Genomic DNA, 17,387 nt, shown 5'->3' with positions numbered 1-17,387 from the left:
TAGGCCACTGAATGCCCTCAATAAGCGAAACGCATACAGCTTTCCCACAGACTGAAAGAGGGGTATCAAGAATTCCAAGACAGCCAAGACTTTCCTGTCCTCACCAAGAGAACTACTGTCCATTTTCTCCTCCTCATCCTCCTCCTCATTATCACCCAATCCGCGTTGAGATGAGATGAGGCTAGGCTGTGTAGAATCACTTTGTATAGTTCCTTGCTCCGCCTGCAATTCCTCCTCTTTAATTGTGAGCAGCGAGTGTTTCAGTAGACAGAGAAATGGGATGGTGATGCTAATTATGGCATCATCGCTAGTGATAGGCGAGCACTAAAATGCTCGGGTGCTCGATGCTCGGGTCAAGCACATTGGAATACTCGGGTGCTCGACCCTAGCAATGATCCCAATGTAAGTCTATGGGAAACTCAAGCATTTTTCAGACGACTCCCCCCAGCGGTCTGCAGAGGGCCTAAAAATTGCCCAAATCGATGGGAACAGTGCTCAAATTACATGGGGACAGCATGGGGAAAACCCCTGGAAGCATTTCTGACTCCCAGGTCACTGCTGCCAACAACGTTGTCAGAGTATTATGCCACTTTTAAGGATTCACAATAAAGCATACAAAAACAGAACCAAAATGGATTTTCAAGGGAAATATATTAAGGAAAATCCTTTCCAGGGTAATGACTTGTATATAAAGCAAAATAAATAACCAAAAACAAAAATGCTCCTCCACACCTTGGGCTATGTTCACTCGTAGCGTTTTTGATGCATTTTTTCACTTTTGCATTGCTTTCAACCGTGACAAATGTATTTACCAGGAAACGTCATTTTAACATTTTACAACCTTCTCTGGCCATGTGGTGTGTGAGATATCATCAGACTCATCGTGTTTCATTTATGAAGGAGGGACTCTGAAAGTCACAAAGCCTATTTTTATAGGGCCATCAGGCGGCCTTTACTATTCTTAAAGGGCCAGCAGTCAGCCCTCACTATTCTTAGAGAGCCATCAGCTGGCTATGTTTTATTGTTCCATTTACTGAAGAGTGGGTCTCCTACACTGTTATTGCATATTGTAACGGGTCTGGGAGGTGGAACCTTTGAGCAACTATACAAACTGGCAGTCCTTGTATGGAAGCGGGTGGCTCCCAGGGAAGGCGGGCAGGTAGTCACGGCAAGTGACGGGGACAGTCTCTTGACAGGCGGGTGGTCACGGCAAGTGACAGCAGGGTAAGAGTCTCTAGACAGGCAGGTGGTCACGGCAAGTGACAGCAGGATAAGAGTCTCTAGACAGGCAGGTGGTCACGGCAAGTGACAGCAGGGAAAGAGTCTCTAGATAGGCTAGCAGGCAGGTAGCAGGTGAGCGCTCCCAGGTGAGCGGGCAAGAGTCTCTGGACAGGCAGGTGGTCACGGAAAGTGACGGCAGAGCCTCCAGATAGGCTAGCAGGCAGGTAGCAGGTGAGCGCTCCCAGGTGAGCGGGCAAGAGTCTCTGGACAGGCAGGTGGTCACGGCAAGTGACGGCAGAGCCTCCAGGTAGGCTAGCAGGCAGGTAGCAGGTGAGCGCTCCCAGGTGAGCGGGCAGGAGTCTCTGGACAGGCAGGTGGTCACGGCAAGTGACTGCAGAGCCTCCAGGTAGGCTAGCAGGCAGGTAGTAGGTGAGCGCTCGCAGGTGAGCGGGCGGGCAGATCCATAGACAGACTGACAGGTGTTGGAAGGCAGACTGTCGGACCGCAGGAATGCAAGCAGATAGACAGGAATCAGGTAGGTATCAAGCAGAGATCTGGCAGTTAACTGGCAGGTATCTGGTAACGGGACCTGAGGGCTGAAGCAGAGTTGAAAGGCTTTGCAACAACATTGCTCGGGCACCTCCATTTTGGAGGAGGTGCCTTATATATGGTGAGGTCCTCCGGCCATTGGCCGGGGACTCCTTAGGACGGCGCGCGCGGCCCCTTTAAGAGAGGGGGAGTGCGCGCGCCCTAAGCACAGAGGCCGGGAAGCAGCACGCGCTGCCAGCAGAGCGGGAGGAAGCCGCCAGGCACAGAGCGGAGAGGTGAGGGGAACGGCGTCCCTGCCTAGCAGGAGGCAGGGACGCCGACGCTACACATATGCAGTGAGTGGCAGGGCTGCCCAAAATTTGTACGCACCCCAATACCACTTTGAAAATTTGGATGCACCCCAATACCCCTTTGAAGAGACTTAGAGGAGGGCCTCCTGAAAACAATGTTCCCATTATTAGGAAGTGGGTCTCCCATTGTGTTTGCCTATGCAGTGAATGCAAGGGTTGCCAAAAATTTGGAGGCACTCCAATGCCCCTTGGAAGAGACGTAGAGGGCCTCATGAAAAAATCTTCCCATTATTAGGAAGTGGGTCTCCCATAGTGCTGGCCTATGCAGTGAACGCAAGGGTTGCCAAAAATTTGGAAGCACTCCAATGCCCTTTGGAAGAGACGTGGAGGAGGGCCTCAAAAAAAATGTTCCCATTAGAAAGGAGCGGGCCTCTTATTCTTGTAATGCCCATGCACTAAGTGTATGGGCTGACAAACATTTAGCCCTGAGGGGTATACATGAACATACTGTCTAAAAATTTTTTTTACGGGCATCATAAACACCCTTTAAAAAAATTATGTGGGTGTTGCATCACGGACCACGGTCACCCTGGTGATATGGTGTTGGAGGATAAGGAGAAGGAGGAGGACAAGAGCAAATAGCCAAAATCAGGAAGCGTATACCCATGTCTGGGTGTGAAAAGGTGCATGGGAATGCACCTCCCAAGAAAAGACACTGGATTTGAGTTTATGTTACGCTGCTATCATTCGGTGGTCTTGAGAAGTCTGGCCCAATCCAGCCCTTGTTCATTTTTATAATAGTCAGCCTGTCAGCATTTTCAGTTGACAGGCGGATGCGCTTATCAGTTATAATTCTACCAGCGGCACCAAAAACCCGCTCTGATAAAACGCTGGCAGTAGTGCAGGCCAGGACCTCCAAGGCATAGAGAGCCATTTCATTCCATGTATCCAGCTTGGATACCCAAAAATTATAAGGCACAGAGGAATCACGGAGGACGCTGGTATGGTCGGCAAGGTACTCCCTCACCATCTTCCCAAACTTTGCATTCCTTGTGAGAGTACCCTGGGCCTCAGGGCTTGTGCGATGGGAGGGGCTGAGAAAGTTGTCCCAGAACTTTGACAGTGTTCCCCTGTCTCCGCTGGATTGAAGTTGTGTCTATCTCGCCTGTACTCCTTGGTTATCCAACGAAGTGTGCCCTATGCCGCCAGCGTTTTCAGATGGGAATTTTTTTTAATAGTTCCGCAACAAGGGCCTTCTGGTTCAGCCCCATTTTTGTAGGCCTGTTCTCCTCAGGAATAAGAGATATAAAGTTCTCCTTGTAGCGTGGGTCTAGAAGTGTCCCAAACCAGTAATGACTGTCACCCAAAATTATTGAGAACACGAGGGTCATGGGAAAGGCAGCGTAACATAAACTCAGCCATGCGTGCCAGACTACTAACAGGCAAGACTTACGTGTCCTCACCAAGAGGATGACTGACCATGCTCTCCTCCTCCTCCTCCTCTCTGTCTTCTGGCCATCCACGCTGAACAGACGGTATGACAGCTGTGCAAGTAGTACCGTCTATAGCGCATGAAACTATCTCCTGTCCTTCCTCCTCCTCCTCCTCTTCCTCATTGTCACCCAATCCACGTTGGGATGAGATGAGGCTGGGCTGTGTGTAATCACCCTGTATGGTTCCTTGCTCCATCTTATCGTGCTCCTGCAATGCATACTCTTTGATTGCGAGCAGAGAGCGTGTCAGAAGACAGAGAAGCGGGATGGTGATGCTAATTATGGCATCATCGCCGCTCACCATCTTGGTGGAGTCCTCAAAGTTTTGGAGGATGGTACATATGTCTGACATCCATGTCCACTCCTGAGGTCTTATGTGTGGAGTCTGAACTGAATACCGACGGCCTTGTTTATGCTGGTACTCAACAACTGCCCTCTTCTGCTCACAAATCCTTCCCAACATCTGCAGTGCAGAGTTAAAACGCGTGGGGACATCACACACCAGTCTGTGAGCCGGTAGCTGCAAACGCTGCTGAAACACGGCAAGGGCGGCGGAAGAGGTAGGTGACTTTCTAAAATGGGCACACAGGCGGTGTACTTTAACATGCAGATCCAGCAGCTCCGGGTAGGATTTGAGAAACCGCTGAACCACGAGGTTAAGCACATGGGCCAGGCATGGTATGTGTGTGAGCTCGCCTCGCCTCAGAGCTGCCATCAGGTTCCGGCCATTGTCACACACGACCATGCCTGGCTGTAGGTTCAGCGGTGTGAGCCACAGATCTGCCTGCTCTTTCAGAGCTGTCCACAACTCTTCAGCATTGTGCGGTTTGTCACCTAAGCATATTAACTTCAGCACCGCCTGTTGCCACTTGGCCGAGGCAGTGCTGCAGTGCTTCCAGCTTGTGACTGATGTGATCATTTCGGAAATGGAGGCTGAAGAGGAGGAGGAGGCTGAGGAGCATGAGGTGCAGGAGCTGTAGACCATGGGGGCAACCCTGATTGACCTAGGGCCCGCAATCCTTGGCGTCAGGAGGACGTGTTCCGTCCCAAGGTCCGACTGGGTCCCGGCTTCCACTATGTTAACCCAGTGTGCCATTAGCGAGATGTACCGTCCCTGCCCACAAGCACTTGTCCACGTGTCCGTGGACTTTCCCGGTAACTGCGTTGTTGAGGGCACGGCTAATGTTTTGGGACACGTGCTTGTGTAATGCAGGGATGGCACACCGGGAGAAATAGTGGCGGATGGGGACCGAGTACCGAGGGATGGCCGCCGCCATCAGGTTGTGGAATGCTTTAGTCTCCACGAGCCTAAAAGGCAACATTTCGAGCGCAAGCAGTCGTGAAATGAGAGAATTTAGTAGTGTGGCCTGTGGGGAGTTGACTGCATATTTACGTTTGCGTTTCAAGGACTGGGGTATGGACAACTGAATGCTGCGCTGGGACAAGGACATGGACTTGCTTCCTGATGCTGCTACTTGAGAGTGTGCAATGACAGATGCAGGGCAGGAGGCATCTTTGCATGCACCATGGACAGGGGATTGGTTTCCATGTACAACAGCGGAAGAAGCAATGGTGCCACCCGCAGACACTGTGCCATGTGCTTTGCTGCCATGTGCCTGATCATGCTGGTTGTGGCCAGGCTGCTCGTTTTGCCACCCCTGCTGATGCTGGCCTGGTAGGTGGTGCAAATGGCCTTTTTGGGGTTATCGGCAGAGTCTTTAAACAACAACCAGACTGTTAGGAAGACCTAACAGTTGTACTAGCAACTTCCTTCATGTTGGTGTTACGGGGAACGGTTGCCTGCCTTCTGTCTGCGACCACCACACTGCTTCTTCCTGCCTGTTGGGGTGCTCTGCCTCCCTCCCCCTGTGTGCTGCTATCCTCGCTCTGCATGTCCTCCTTCCAGGTTGGGTCAGTTACTATATCATCCACCACCTCGTCTTCCACTTCCACACCCTGGTCCTCCTCCTGACTTTCTGGCAATTGTGTCTCATCATCGTCCACCTCTTGTGACACTTTCCCACCGTCGCCTTTGTGTGACCATGGCTGATCAAATATTTGGGCATCGCTACATGCAATGTCCTCTTGCCCCGCTTCAAGTGGACAGGGCGAGAGGCCCGAATCTATAAATGGAAAAGTGAACAGCTCTTCAGAGTGCCCAAGTGTGGGATCAGTTGTCTCTGGGCACTCGGCATGGTGGGAGGAAGGAGGATCAGGATGAGGAATATGCGGTCCAGACTCACGGCTACTGAGACTTGACCGTGTGGAAGACAGGGTGGTGGTGGTGGCTAAGTAACTGGAAGCATTATCCGCTATCCAACCAACAACCTTTTGATACTGCTCTGGGTTCAATAGTGGTGTGCTGCGGAACCCTAGGAATTGGGACAGGAAGGTCGGGCGAGAAGATGTGGGTGTTTGTTGTGGCTCAATTTCAGCTTGTCCACGGCCTTGTCCTCGGCCTCTGCATGCACCATCACCATCACGTCCAGTTCCCGGTCCCTTGCCACGTGCCTTTTAAATGAGGACAGTATCTTCCACGCTCACTACAAATGACTGAGTCTGGAGCGAACTTATATGTGATCGTTGTGACGGAGAAAGCATAGTTTTAAATACCTGGCATGTAGGTAACTAGTTTGAACAACAAACTGGTGTGAATTGCTTCACTGACACACTGAAAGAAATTGTTAATGGAGGCCAGAAATGGCAGTATTTTCTGACAACGTATATGTGAGCCGTGTGATGGAGAAAACACAGTTTTAAATACCTGGCCTGTAGGTAACTAGTTTGAACAGCAAACCGATGTCCAAAACTTCGCTGACCTAGTGAAAAAAATTGGAATGGAGGCCAAAAATAGCAGTAATTTCTGACAACATATATGTGATCCATGTGACGGAGAAAACAAGAGTTTTAAATAGCTTGATTTCTAGTGCTGTAATATGGAAAGAACCTGGCTGCCAACAAGCAAATGGCGCAGAAAAAATCCAGTGTTCTCTGGATTGCTATTTAAGCAAATAATGAGGATTAAGATCCAAAAAAAAGTATTCCTGGCCCCTGAGACGTGGGCCTTTGTATAAAAATATCTAACAGCAGCAGAAGGCAGAATTGGAATGGAGCCTCTTGTGCTATATGCACTGCAGTCTGCTATATACACTGCCTGCCTGCCTATATACACTGCATGCCTATATACCCTGTGTGAGGAGCTGCCCACTTTCTAAAGACTATGGTACTTTTCCAGCAACGGACCACCATTTTCGTTAATATTATTATTGTGTTTTATTAGTGATTTGCTTGTTATGTTTTATATAGTTCTGCTAACTTGTCAGTATGTGCACTAGATACACTTGTAAATGTCCAGCATTCCACTAATCTGTATCTCAGGAGTATCTAACCATTGTTCCAATAGCCAATAATCTCATTATGTGTGTGTAGATTGTAGACACAGTGGAGCCGTCACCACAGGGGGTCTTACATGCAGTCTCAGATGAAGGCTTCTAGAATATTCTTCATTGTTTAGGAACAGTGAATGTTTAAGGGGGAGGGTGTGATCACTTCTGACCTGGGAGGGGACAGAGCCCAGTGGAAGAAAGGACAGACATGTTTCAGGAGAGTTGTGTGGAAGGATTGAAGGAAGAGGATGGAGACTGTGGACTTGGAAGGATGAATGGATAAACAGTAGTGTTGAGCGAGCACTAAAATTCTCGGGTGCTCAAAGCTCGGGCCAAGCTCACCGTGATAGTCGGGTGCTCGACCCGAGCAACGAGCCCAATGTTAGTCTATGGGAGACCCGAGCATTTTTGCGGCGGCACCCCCGGCAGTCTGTAGAAAGCCTAAAAAGTGCCCAAAACGATAGTGACAGTGCTCAAATGACATGGGGACAGCATGGGGATTGCCCCAGGAAGCATTTCTGCCCCCCAGGTCACTGCTGTCAACAACGTGGTCAAAGGTATTAAGCCACTTTTACGGGCTCACAATAAAACGTTCAAAAACGAAACTGAAACTGCTTTCCTGTGAAATATGTTAAGGAACATCCTTTCAGGGTAAAGACTGGTGCATAAGGTAAAATAAATGACCAAAAACAAAAATACTCCTCCACACCTTGGGCTATGTTCACAAGTAGCATTTTTTATGCGTTTTTGCACTTTTGTATTGCTTTCAACCGTGACAAATGCATTCACAGGGAAATGTCATTTTAACGTTTTACAACTTTATCTGGCCATGTGCTGTGTGACACATGCATACAGTGCTGAAAAGACATGGGAACAGCACGGGGAATACCCCTGGAAGCATCTCTGACACCCAGGTCACTGCCAAAAAGTGTGCCCATCCAAAGTGATCCTTGCCGCATCAGAAGATGCAGACTTGCAACTATCCCCATGCAAGTCCTTGTCCCAGGGCAGTGTTCAATTGTACCTCCCCCATTCCTTGCAATGCAAGCGCAAGTATGCAGCCTGCCACCCACCCACCCCCAGGCTGCAATACCATACTGCTTGCTTGCTTGCTTGCACTTGAAATTGGGCCTTTTAGGCATGTGGAGGCGGAATCTGGCCACCACATCATGGCTGCGTCAGCGGCCTGGTATCCATACTCAGTCCCCAGCTGCCAGGGGGCGGCCGGGTGTCCACACTCGGTCCCCAGCCACCCCTATTTGTCCCGGTAACCTTCCCCACACTTTTCTTAGCCTGGCATGCTTTAGGGCAGCATTGGCCGAGCCCACCAGACAACCAGACTCCTCCGGTGGGCCCTGGCTTCTCCATCAGGGGAGTTGAGAGTGTCAAGGTGAGGAGCATGATGATGATGATAGAAGTTAGCATCTGCTTTGTTTTCTTGGAATACAAGCGTAAGTGTGCAGCCTGCCACCCACCCACTCCCAGGCTGCAATACCATACTGCTAGCTTGCTTGCACTTGAAATGAGACCTTTTAGGCTTGTGGAGGCAGACGCCGGCCACCATGTCATGGCTGCGTCGGCAGCCTAGTATCCATACTCAGTCCCCAACCGCCCGGCGGCCGGGTGTCCACACTGGGTCCCCAGCCGCCAAGGGGCGGCCGGGTGTCCATACTCGGTCCCCAGCCGCCCCTATTTGTCCCGGTAACCATCCCCACACTTTTCTTAGCCTGGCCTGCTTTAGGGCAGCATTGGCCAAACCCACCAGACAACCAGACTCCTCAGGTGGGCCCTGGCTTCTCCATCAGGGGAGTTGAGAGTGCCAAGGTGAGGAGCATGATGATGATGATAGAATTTAGCATCTGCTTTGTTTAATTGGAATGCAAGCGTAAGTGTGCAGCCTGCGACCCACCCACCCCCCAGGCTGCAATACCATACTGCTAGCTTGCTTGCACTTGAAATGAGGCCTTTTAGGCTTGTGGAGGCTGATGCCGGCCACCATGTCAAGACTGCGTCGGCGGCCTGGTATCCATACTCAGTCCCCAGCCACCCAGCAGCCGGGTGTCCACACTCGGTCCCCAGCCGCCCCTATTTGTCCCGGTAACCTTCCTTACACTTTTCTTAGCCTGGCCTGCTTTAGGGCAGCATTGGCCGAGCCCACCAGACAACCAGACTCCTCCGATGGGCCCTGGCTTCTCCATCAGGGAAGTTGAGAATGCCAAGGTGAGGAGCATGATGATGATGATAGAAGTCAGCATCTGCTTTGTTTTCTTGAAATGCAAGCGTAAGTGTGCAGCCTGCCACCCACCCACCCCCAGGCTGCAATACCATACTGCTAGCTTGCTTGCACTTGAAATGAGGCCTTTTAAGGCTTGTGGAGGCAGACGCCGGCCACCATGTCATGGCTGCGTCGGCAGCCTGGTATCCATACTCAGTCCCCAGCCGCCCGGCGGCCGGGTGCCCACACACGGTCCCCAGCTGCCTGGGTGGCGGCCGGGTGTCCATAAACGGTCCCCAGCCACCCCCATTTGTCCCGGTGTGCCTTATACACAAGCGCACATACCAAAACATTACCTGTGCCCTCCCCAGTGCATTTAGTGGGAAGGACAGCCTAACTACAAACACGTGGACAAGTGAATGTGGCCAGGGATGGTCCATCTCACTGACGCCTTCACACTGGGTTAATATTGTGGAAGCAGGGACACAGTTGGACACTGGGATGCAACACGTCCTCCAGACATAGAGGATTGTGGGTCCTGGGTCAATCAGGCTTCAACACAAAGTTCAGAAGGTAGACAGCAGCAGTGGTCGGCCTCCTACACAACGAGTAAATTATTCATGATCATGAGGCCATCCATCTCCTAAGCTTTCTGTTCCTTGGAATGCAAGCGCATGTATGTAGTAGCGGCTAGGCCTCAGTAGGTCAGCGTTTTGGTGCATATCCTACCTCCTCCGAGGATTGCTGGATATTTTCCTGCTATTCTCCCAGTTCTATGACTCCCGTTAAAACAAAGCTTCAGGTGATGAATGATGGATGAGGTGGTGGCAAGGGAGAACGAGCAGGAGGAACAGGGACCATTCACATCAATATCAGGCCAGTCAACCACACGTCTTATAGGATATGTTTCTGTACCAAAAGGAGCGGTTTGGCTACATAGTTATAGGGCATACAGTGAGTGCAAGGCCTACCAAAAATTTCGAAGCACTCCAATGCCCCTTGGAAGTGACATGGAGGTAAGAGGGACTTAACTAAACTGTTTTTTCCATTTATAGCAACTGGGTCTCCTGTACACTGTTGGCTTAAGCAGTGAATGGAAGGCTTTCCAAAAATTATGAGGAACTGCAATTCCCCTTGAAACAGACGTGGATTACAGCGTACTAAAAACCTTCTACCCATTATTGGGGCGTGGGTCTCTCTTAGTGTTAGCCGATGCATTGAAAAGCAAAAGCTGACTAAAATTAGGAGGAAATGCAATGCCCGTTGGAAGAGTCGTGGAGGTTAGAGGTAATTAAAAACAACATTTCAATGCCCCTTGGAAGAGCTGTGGAGTTCAGAGTGGTTTAACAAGACGGTTTTAATGCCCCTTGGAAGAGACGTGGAGGTCACAGTAGCTTAACAAGACCGTTTTAATGCCCCTTGGAAGAATGGTGGAGGTCGCAATGGAATAAAAAGACAATATCAATGCCCCGTGGAAGAGAAGTGGATGTCACAGTAGCTTAACAAGACAGTTTTATTGCCCCTTGGAAGAGTGGTGGAGGTCCCAGTGGAGTAAAAAGACAATATCAATGCCTCTTGGAAGAGAGGTGGAGGTCGCAGTGGAATAAAAAGACAATATCAATGCCCCTGGGAAGAGTGGTGGAGGTTACAGTGGAATAGAAAGACAATATCAATGCCCCTTGGAAGAGTGGTGGAGGTCGCAGTGGAATAAAAAGACAATATCAATGCCCCTTGGAAGACTGGTGGAGGTCGCAGTGGAATAAAAAGACAATATCAATGCCCCTTGGAAGAGTGGTGGAGGTTACCGTGGAATAAAAAGGCAATATCAATGCCCCTTGGAAGAGTGGTGGAGGTCGCAGTCGAATAAAAAGACAATATCAATGCCCCTTGGAAGATTGGTGGAGGTCCCAGTGGAATAAAAAGACAATAGCAATGCCCCGTGGAAGAGACGTAGAGTAGCTTAACAAGACGATCTTAATGCCCCTTACAAGAGCCATGCAGTACAGCATATTAAAAACATTATTCCCATTATGGGGGAGTGGGTCTCCCATAGTCTTTGCCTATGCCTTTCAAGCAAAAGCTGCCAAAAATTAGGACGGAGGAACTTGCAATGCTGGCAACACGGACCACGGTCACCCTGGTGGTATAGTGGTGGTGGAGGCTGAGGATAAGGAGAAGAGCAAAAAACAGCCGAAATGAGGAAGCGTATACCCATGTGTGGGTGTGAAGCGGTGCATGGGAATACACTTCCAGAAACAACACAGTGGATTTGACTTTATGTTACTCTGCTGTCATTTGGTGTTATTGAGAAGTCTGGCCCAATCCAGCCCTTGTTCATTTTGATAATGGTCAGCTTGTCAGCATTGTCAGTTGACAGGCGAGTGCGCTTATCAGTTATAATTCCCCCAGCAGCACTAAAAACACGCTCCGATAACACTCTAGCAGCAGGGCAGGACAGGACCTCCAAGGCGTACAGAGCAAGTTCATTCCAAGTGTCCAGCTTGGATACCCAATAATTAAAAGGCACAGAGGAATCACGGAGGACGCTGGTACGGTCAGCAAGGTACTCCCTCACCATCTTTTGAAACTTTCCACTCCTTGTGAGAGTACCCCGCGCCTCAGGACCTGTAAGCTCGGCGGGTCTCAGAAAACTGTCCTAGAATGTTGACAGTGTTCCCCTGCCTCTGCTGGATTGGAGTTGCGTCTCTCTCTCCTGTACGCCTTGGTTGGTCAACGAACTGTGACCTCTGCCACTAGCGTGTTCAGATGGAAATATTTTTAACTGTTCTGCAACAAGGGACTTCTGGAACTGCCCCATTTTTATAGCCCTCTCCACCTCAGGAATAAGAGAGTGAAAGTTCTCCTTGTAGCGGGGGTCTAAAAGTGTCACCAACCAGTAATGACTGTCACCCAACATTTTGACAACGCGAGGGTCGCAGTTAAGGCAGCGTAACATAAAGTCAGCCATGCATGCCAGACTGATAACGGGCAAGAATTCCGTGTCCTCACCAAGATGACGACTGACCATGCTCTCCTCCTCCTCCTCCTCCTCCCCCCTGTCTTCAGGCCACCCACGCTAAAACGACGGTATGACAGTACAGGTACTACCGTCTACAGCGCATAATACCAGCTCCTGTTCTTCCTCCTCCTCCTCCTCCTCTCCCTCATTGTCCCCCAATGCACGTTGGGATGAGATGAGGCTGGGCTGTGTGTAATCGCCCACTACGGCATCTTGATCCATCTCATCATACTCCGGCTGCAATGCCTCCTCTTTAATTCTCTGCAGAGAGCGTTGCAAAAGACAGACAAGTGGGATGCTGACGATAATGATGGCGTCATCGCCACTCACCATCTTGGTGGACTCCTCAAAGTTTGTCAGGATGGTACATATGTCAGACATCCAGGTCCACTCCTGAGGTCTTATGTGTGGAGTCTGACCTGAATATCGACGGCCTTGTTGCAGCTGGTACTCCACAACTGCTCTCTTCTGCTCACAAATGCTTTGCAACATGTGGAGGATAGAGTTCCAACGTGTGGGGACATCACACACCAGTCGGGGTGACGGAAGCTGCAAACGCTGCTGCAACACAGCAAGGGCGGCGGAAGCTGTAGCCGACTTCCAAAAATGAGCTGACAGGCGGCGTACTTTGACAAGCAGATCTGGAAACTCGGGGTACGATTTAAGAAACCGCTGAACCACGAGGTTAAGCACATGAGCCCGGCATGGTACGTGTGTGATCTCGCCTCACCTCAGAGCCGCCACCAGGTTACGGCCATTGTCACACACGACCATGCCTGGATGTAGGTTCAGCGGTCTCAGCCACAGATCTGCCTGCTCTTTCACAGCTGTCCACAACTCACAAGCAGTGTGAGGTTTATCACCTAAGCTTATGAGTTTCAGCACAGCCTGTTGCCGCTTTGCTGAGGCAGTACTTCAGTGCTTCCAGCTTGTAACTAATGTGGTGATATCTGAGATTGAGGCTGAACATCAGGAGGAGGAGGAGGATGATGCGCAGGAGCTGTACACTGTGGGGGCAACTCTGACTGACATAGGGCCCGCAGTCCTCGGTGTGGGGAGGATGTGTTCCTTCGCAAGGTCCGACTGGGTCCCGGCTTCCAATATGTTTATCCAGTGTGCCGTCAGGGAGATGTCCCGTCCCTGGCCACAAGCACTTGTCCATGTGTCCGTTGTCAGGTGGACTCTCCCAGTAACTGCGTTGTTGAGGGCATGGCAGATGTTTTGGGACACGTGCTTGTGTAGTACAGGGATGGCACACTGGGCAAAATAGTGTCGGCTGGGGACCGAGTACCGAGGGATGGCCACAGCCATAAGGTTGCGGAAGGATTCCGCCTACACCGGCATAAAAGGCTGCATTTCCAACGCAAGCAGTCATGAAATGTGTGAATTTAGGACTGTGGCCTGTGGGACGTTGGCTGCGAATTTGCACTTTCGTTCAAAGGTCTGGGATATGGACAATTGAACTCTGCGGTGGGACGTGGACGTTGATGCTGTTTCTTGAGAAACTGCCATAACAAGTGAAGACTGAGAGGTGGGGGCATCTTTGCATGCAGTATGGACAGGGGATTGCCTTGCACGCACAACAGGGGGTTCTCTTACACGCACAACAGCGGAAGAAGCAGTGGTGACACCCACTGACACTGGTCGTGGACCCTGGGGTTCGCCCCACAAAGCCTGGTGCTTTGCTGACATGTGCCTGATCATGCTGGTGGTGGTCAGGCTGGTAGTTTTGTCACCCCTGCTGATGCTGGCCTGGCAGGTGGTACAAATGGCCTTTTTGGGGTTATCAGCAGAGTCTTTAAAAAAATTCCAGACTCTGAAAGACCTACCGGTTGTACTGGCAACGTCCCTCGTGTTGGTGTTACGGGGAACGGTTGCCCGCCTTCTGTCTGTGGCCACCACATTGCTTCTTCCTGCCTATTGGGGTACTCTGCCTCCCTCCCCCTGTGTGCTGCTGGCCTCGCTCTGCTTGTCCTCCTGCCACGTTGGGTCAGTTACTAGATCATCCACCACCTCCTCCTCTTCCACTTCCGCACCACGGTCCTCCTCCTCACTTCGTGGCAATTGTGTCTCGTCATCGTCCACCTCTTGTGACAAATTGCCAGCGTCGCCTTCCTGTGGCCGTGGCTGTTCAAATATTTGGCCATCGCTACATGGGATCTCCTCTTCCACCACTTCAAGCGGAGCAGGCGAGGGGCACAAGTATGGAAATGGACCAGTGAACAGCTCTTCAGAGTGTCCAACTGTGGGATCAGTTGCTGTCTGACAACACTCGGCATGGTGGGAGGAAGGAGCATCAGGTTGAGGAGGAGTATGCGGTCGAGACTCATGGCTACTAACACTTGACCGTGTGGAAGACAGACCGGAGGTGGTGGTGCCCAGGTGACTGGAAGTATTATCTGCTATCCAATTAAAAACCTGTTCACACTGATCAGTTCGCAATAGTGATCTTGTTGTTGTGTGCTTCCCTAGTAATTCGGTCAAGAACTGGAAGTAAGAAGATGTGGCTGTTGGTTGTGGCACATTTTCACCTTGGCCACGGCCCCGTCCTCTGCACGCACCATCACCAGAACGTCCAGTTCCACGTCCCTTGCCACGCACCTTGCCCATTGTAAATTAAGTAAAATAGCTTACACTCGCACTATCAATGGCAAAAGGGTAATAAAAAGGAGATTAGAACCGTGGAAGAGGAAAACCACAGTTCTATTTCTCTAGCCTACACCAGAATGTTTAGAATCTTTTAAACAGATATATTGGTGTCTGAACAGTCAGCGAGACACTGAAAATGTTTTTTTTTATGGAAAAAATACAAAAAAGTGGATAATACAGAGATTTGAACTGTGGAACTGCAAAACCACAGTTATAATTTCCTGGTGTATACCAGACGTGTTAAAATATATATATTTGTGTCTGAACAGTCAGTGGCACACTCAAACTATTTTTTTTTATGGAAAAAATGCAAGCAGGTTGATAACACCCAGATTTGAACCGTGGAAGAGGAAAACCACAGTTCTATTTCTCTGGCCTACCCCAGAATCTTTTAAACATATATATTGGTGTCTGAACAGTCAGCGAGACACTGAAAATGTTTTTTTTTTTATGGAAAAAAGACAAAAAAGTGGATAATACAGAGATTTGAACCGTGGAACTGCAAAACCACAGTTATAATTTCCTGGTGTATACCAGACTTGTTAAAATAGATATATTAATGTCTGAACAGTCAGCGACACACTCAAACTGTTTTTTTTTTATGGAAAAAAGGCAAGCAGGTTGATAACACCCAGATTTGAACCGTGGAAGAGGAAAAACACAGTTCTAGTTATCTGGCCTACACCAGACTCTTCTAAACAGATACAGTACAGACCAAAAGTTTGGACACACCTTCTCATTTAAATATTTTTCTGTATTTTCGTGACTATGAAAATTGTACATTCACACTGAAGGCATCAAAACTATGAATAAACACATGTGGAATTATATACTTAACAAAAAAGTGTGAAACAACTGAAAATATGTCTTATATTCTAGGTTCTTCAAAGTAGCCACCTGTTGCTTTGATGACTTCTTTGCACACTCTTGGCATTCTCTTGATGAGCTTCAAGAAGTAGTCACCGGAAATGGTTTTCACTTCACAGGTGTGCCCTGTCAGGTTTAATAAGTGGGATTTCTTGCCTTATAAATGGGGTTGGGACCATCAGTTGTGTTGTGCAGAAGTCTGGTGGATATACAGCTGATAGTCCTACTGAATAGACTGTTAGAATTTGTATTATGGCAAGAAAAAAGCAGCTAAGTAAAGAAAAACGAGTGGCCATCATTCCTTTAAGAAATGAAGGTCAGTCAGTGCGAAAAATTGTGCAAACTTTGAATGTGTCCGAAAGTGCAGTTGCAAAAACCATCAAGCGCTACAAAGAAACTGGCTCACATGAGGACCGCCCCAGGAAAGGAAGACCAAGAGTCACCTCTGCTTCTGAGGATAAGTTTATCCAAGTCACCAGCCTCAAAAATCACAGGTTAACAGCAGCTCAGATTAGAGACCAGGTCAATGCCACACAGAGTTCTAGCAGCAGACACATCTCTACAACAACTGTTAAGAGGAGACTTTGTGCAGCAGGCATTCATGGTAAAATAGCTGCTAGGAAACCACTGCTAAGGACAGGCAACCAGCAGAAGAGACTTGTTTGGGCTAAAGAACACAAGGAATGGACATTAGACCAGTGGAAATCTGTGCTTTCGTCTGATGAGTCCAAATTTGAGATCTTTGGTTCCAACCATTGTGTCTTTGTGCGACGCAGAAAAGGTGAACGGATGGACTCTACATGCCTGGTTCCCACCGTGAAGCATGGAGGAGGAGGTGTGATGGTGTGGGGGTGCTTTGCTGGTGACACTGTTGGAGATTTATTCTAAATTGAAGGCATACTGAACCTGCATGGCCACCACAGCATCTTGCAGCGGCATGCTATTCCATCCGGTTTGCATTTAGTTGGACCATCATTTATTTTTCAATAGGACAATGATGCCAAACACACCTCCAGGCTGTGTAAGGGCTATTTGACCAAGAACGAGAGTGATGGGGTGCTACGCCAGATGACTTGGCCTCCACAGTCACCAGACCTGAACCCAATCGAGATGGTTTGGGGTGAGCTGGACCCCAAAGTGAAGGCAAAAGGACCAACAAGTGCTAAGCATCTCTGGGAACTCCTTCAAGATTGTTGGAAGACCATTTCCGGTGACTACCTCTTGAAGATCATCAAGAGAATGCCAAGAGTGTGCAAAGCAGTCAACAAAGCAAAAGGTGGCTACTTTGAAGAACCTAGAATATAAGACATATTTTCAGTTGTTTCACACTTTTTTGTTAAGTATATAATTCCACATGTGTTAATTCATAGTTTTGATGCCTTCAGTGTGAATGTACAATTTTCAAAGTCATGAAAATACAGAAAAATCTTTAAATGAGAAGGTGTGTCCAAACTTTTGTTCTGTACTGTATGTAAACAGTGAATATGGAAAGTATTCAGACCCCTTTAAATGTTTCACTCTTTGTTTCATTGCAGCCATTTGGTAAATTCTAAAAAGTTCATTTTTTTCTCATTAATGTACACTCTGCACCCCATCTTGACTAAAAAAAAACAGAAATGTAGAAATTTTTGCAAATTTATTTAAAAGAAAAACTGAAATATCACATGGTCATAAGTATTCAGACCCTTTGCTCAGACA

The 17,387-nt window shown here is 49.0% G+C and overlaps 1 protein-coding gene across 3 annotated transcripts in view; it reads left to right on the top strand.

Annotated features, from left to right (window-relative positions):
- The window catches only part of LOC141153993 (uncharacterized), an 802,172-nt gene that overhangs the window by 114,463 nt on the left and 670,322 nt on the right, over nt 1–17,387 (top strand). The window lies entirely within an intron of this gene.

The sequence above is a fragment of the Phyllobates terribilis genome, unplaced genomic scaffold, assembly GCF_046119375.1.
Source record: "Phyllobates terribilis strain yellow unplaced genomic scaffold, ASM4611937v1 Scaffold_7__3_contigs__length_470593459, whole genome shotgun sequence".
NCBI classification, from domain to species: domain Eukaryota; kingdom Metazoa; phylum Chordata; class Amphibia; order Anura; family Dendrobatidae; genus Phyllobates; species Phyllobates terribilis.
Note: the sequence above shows the minus strand (reverse complement) of the source record. Positions and strands in the feature narration are given on the sequence as shown.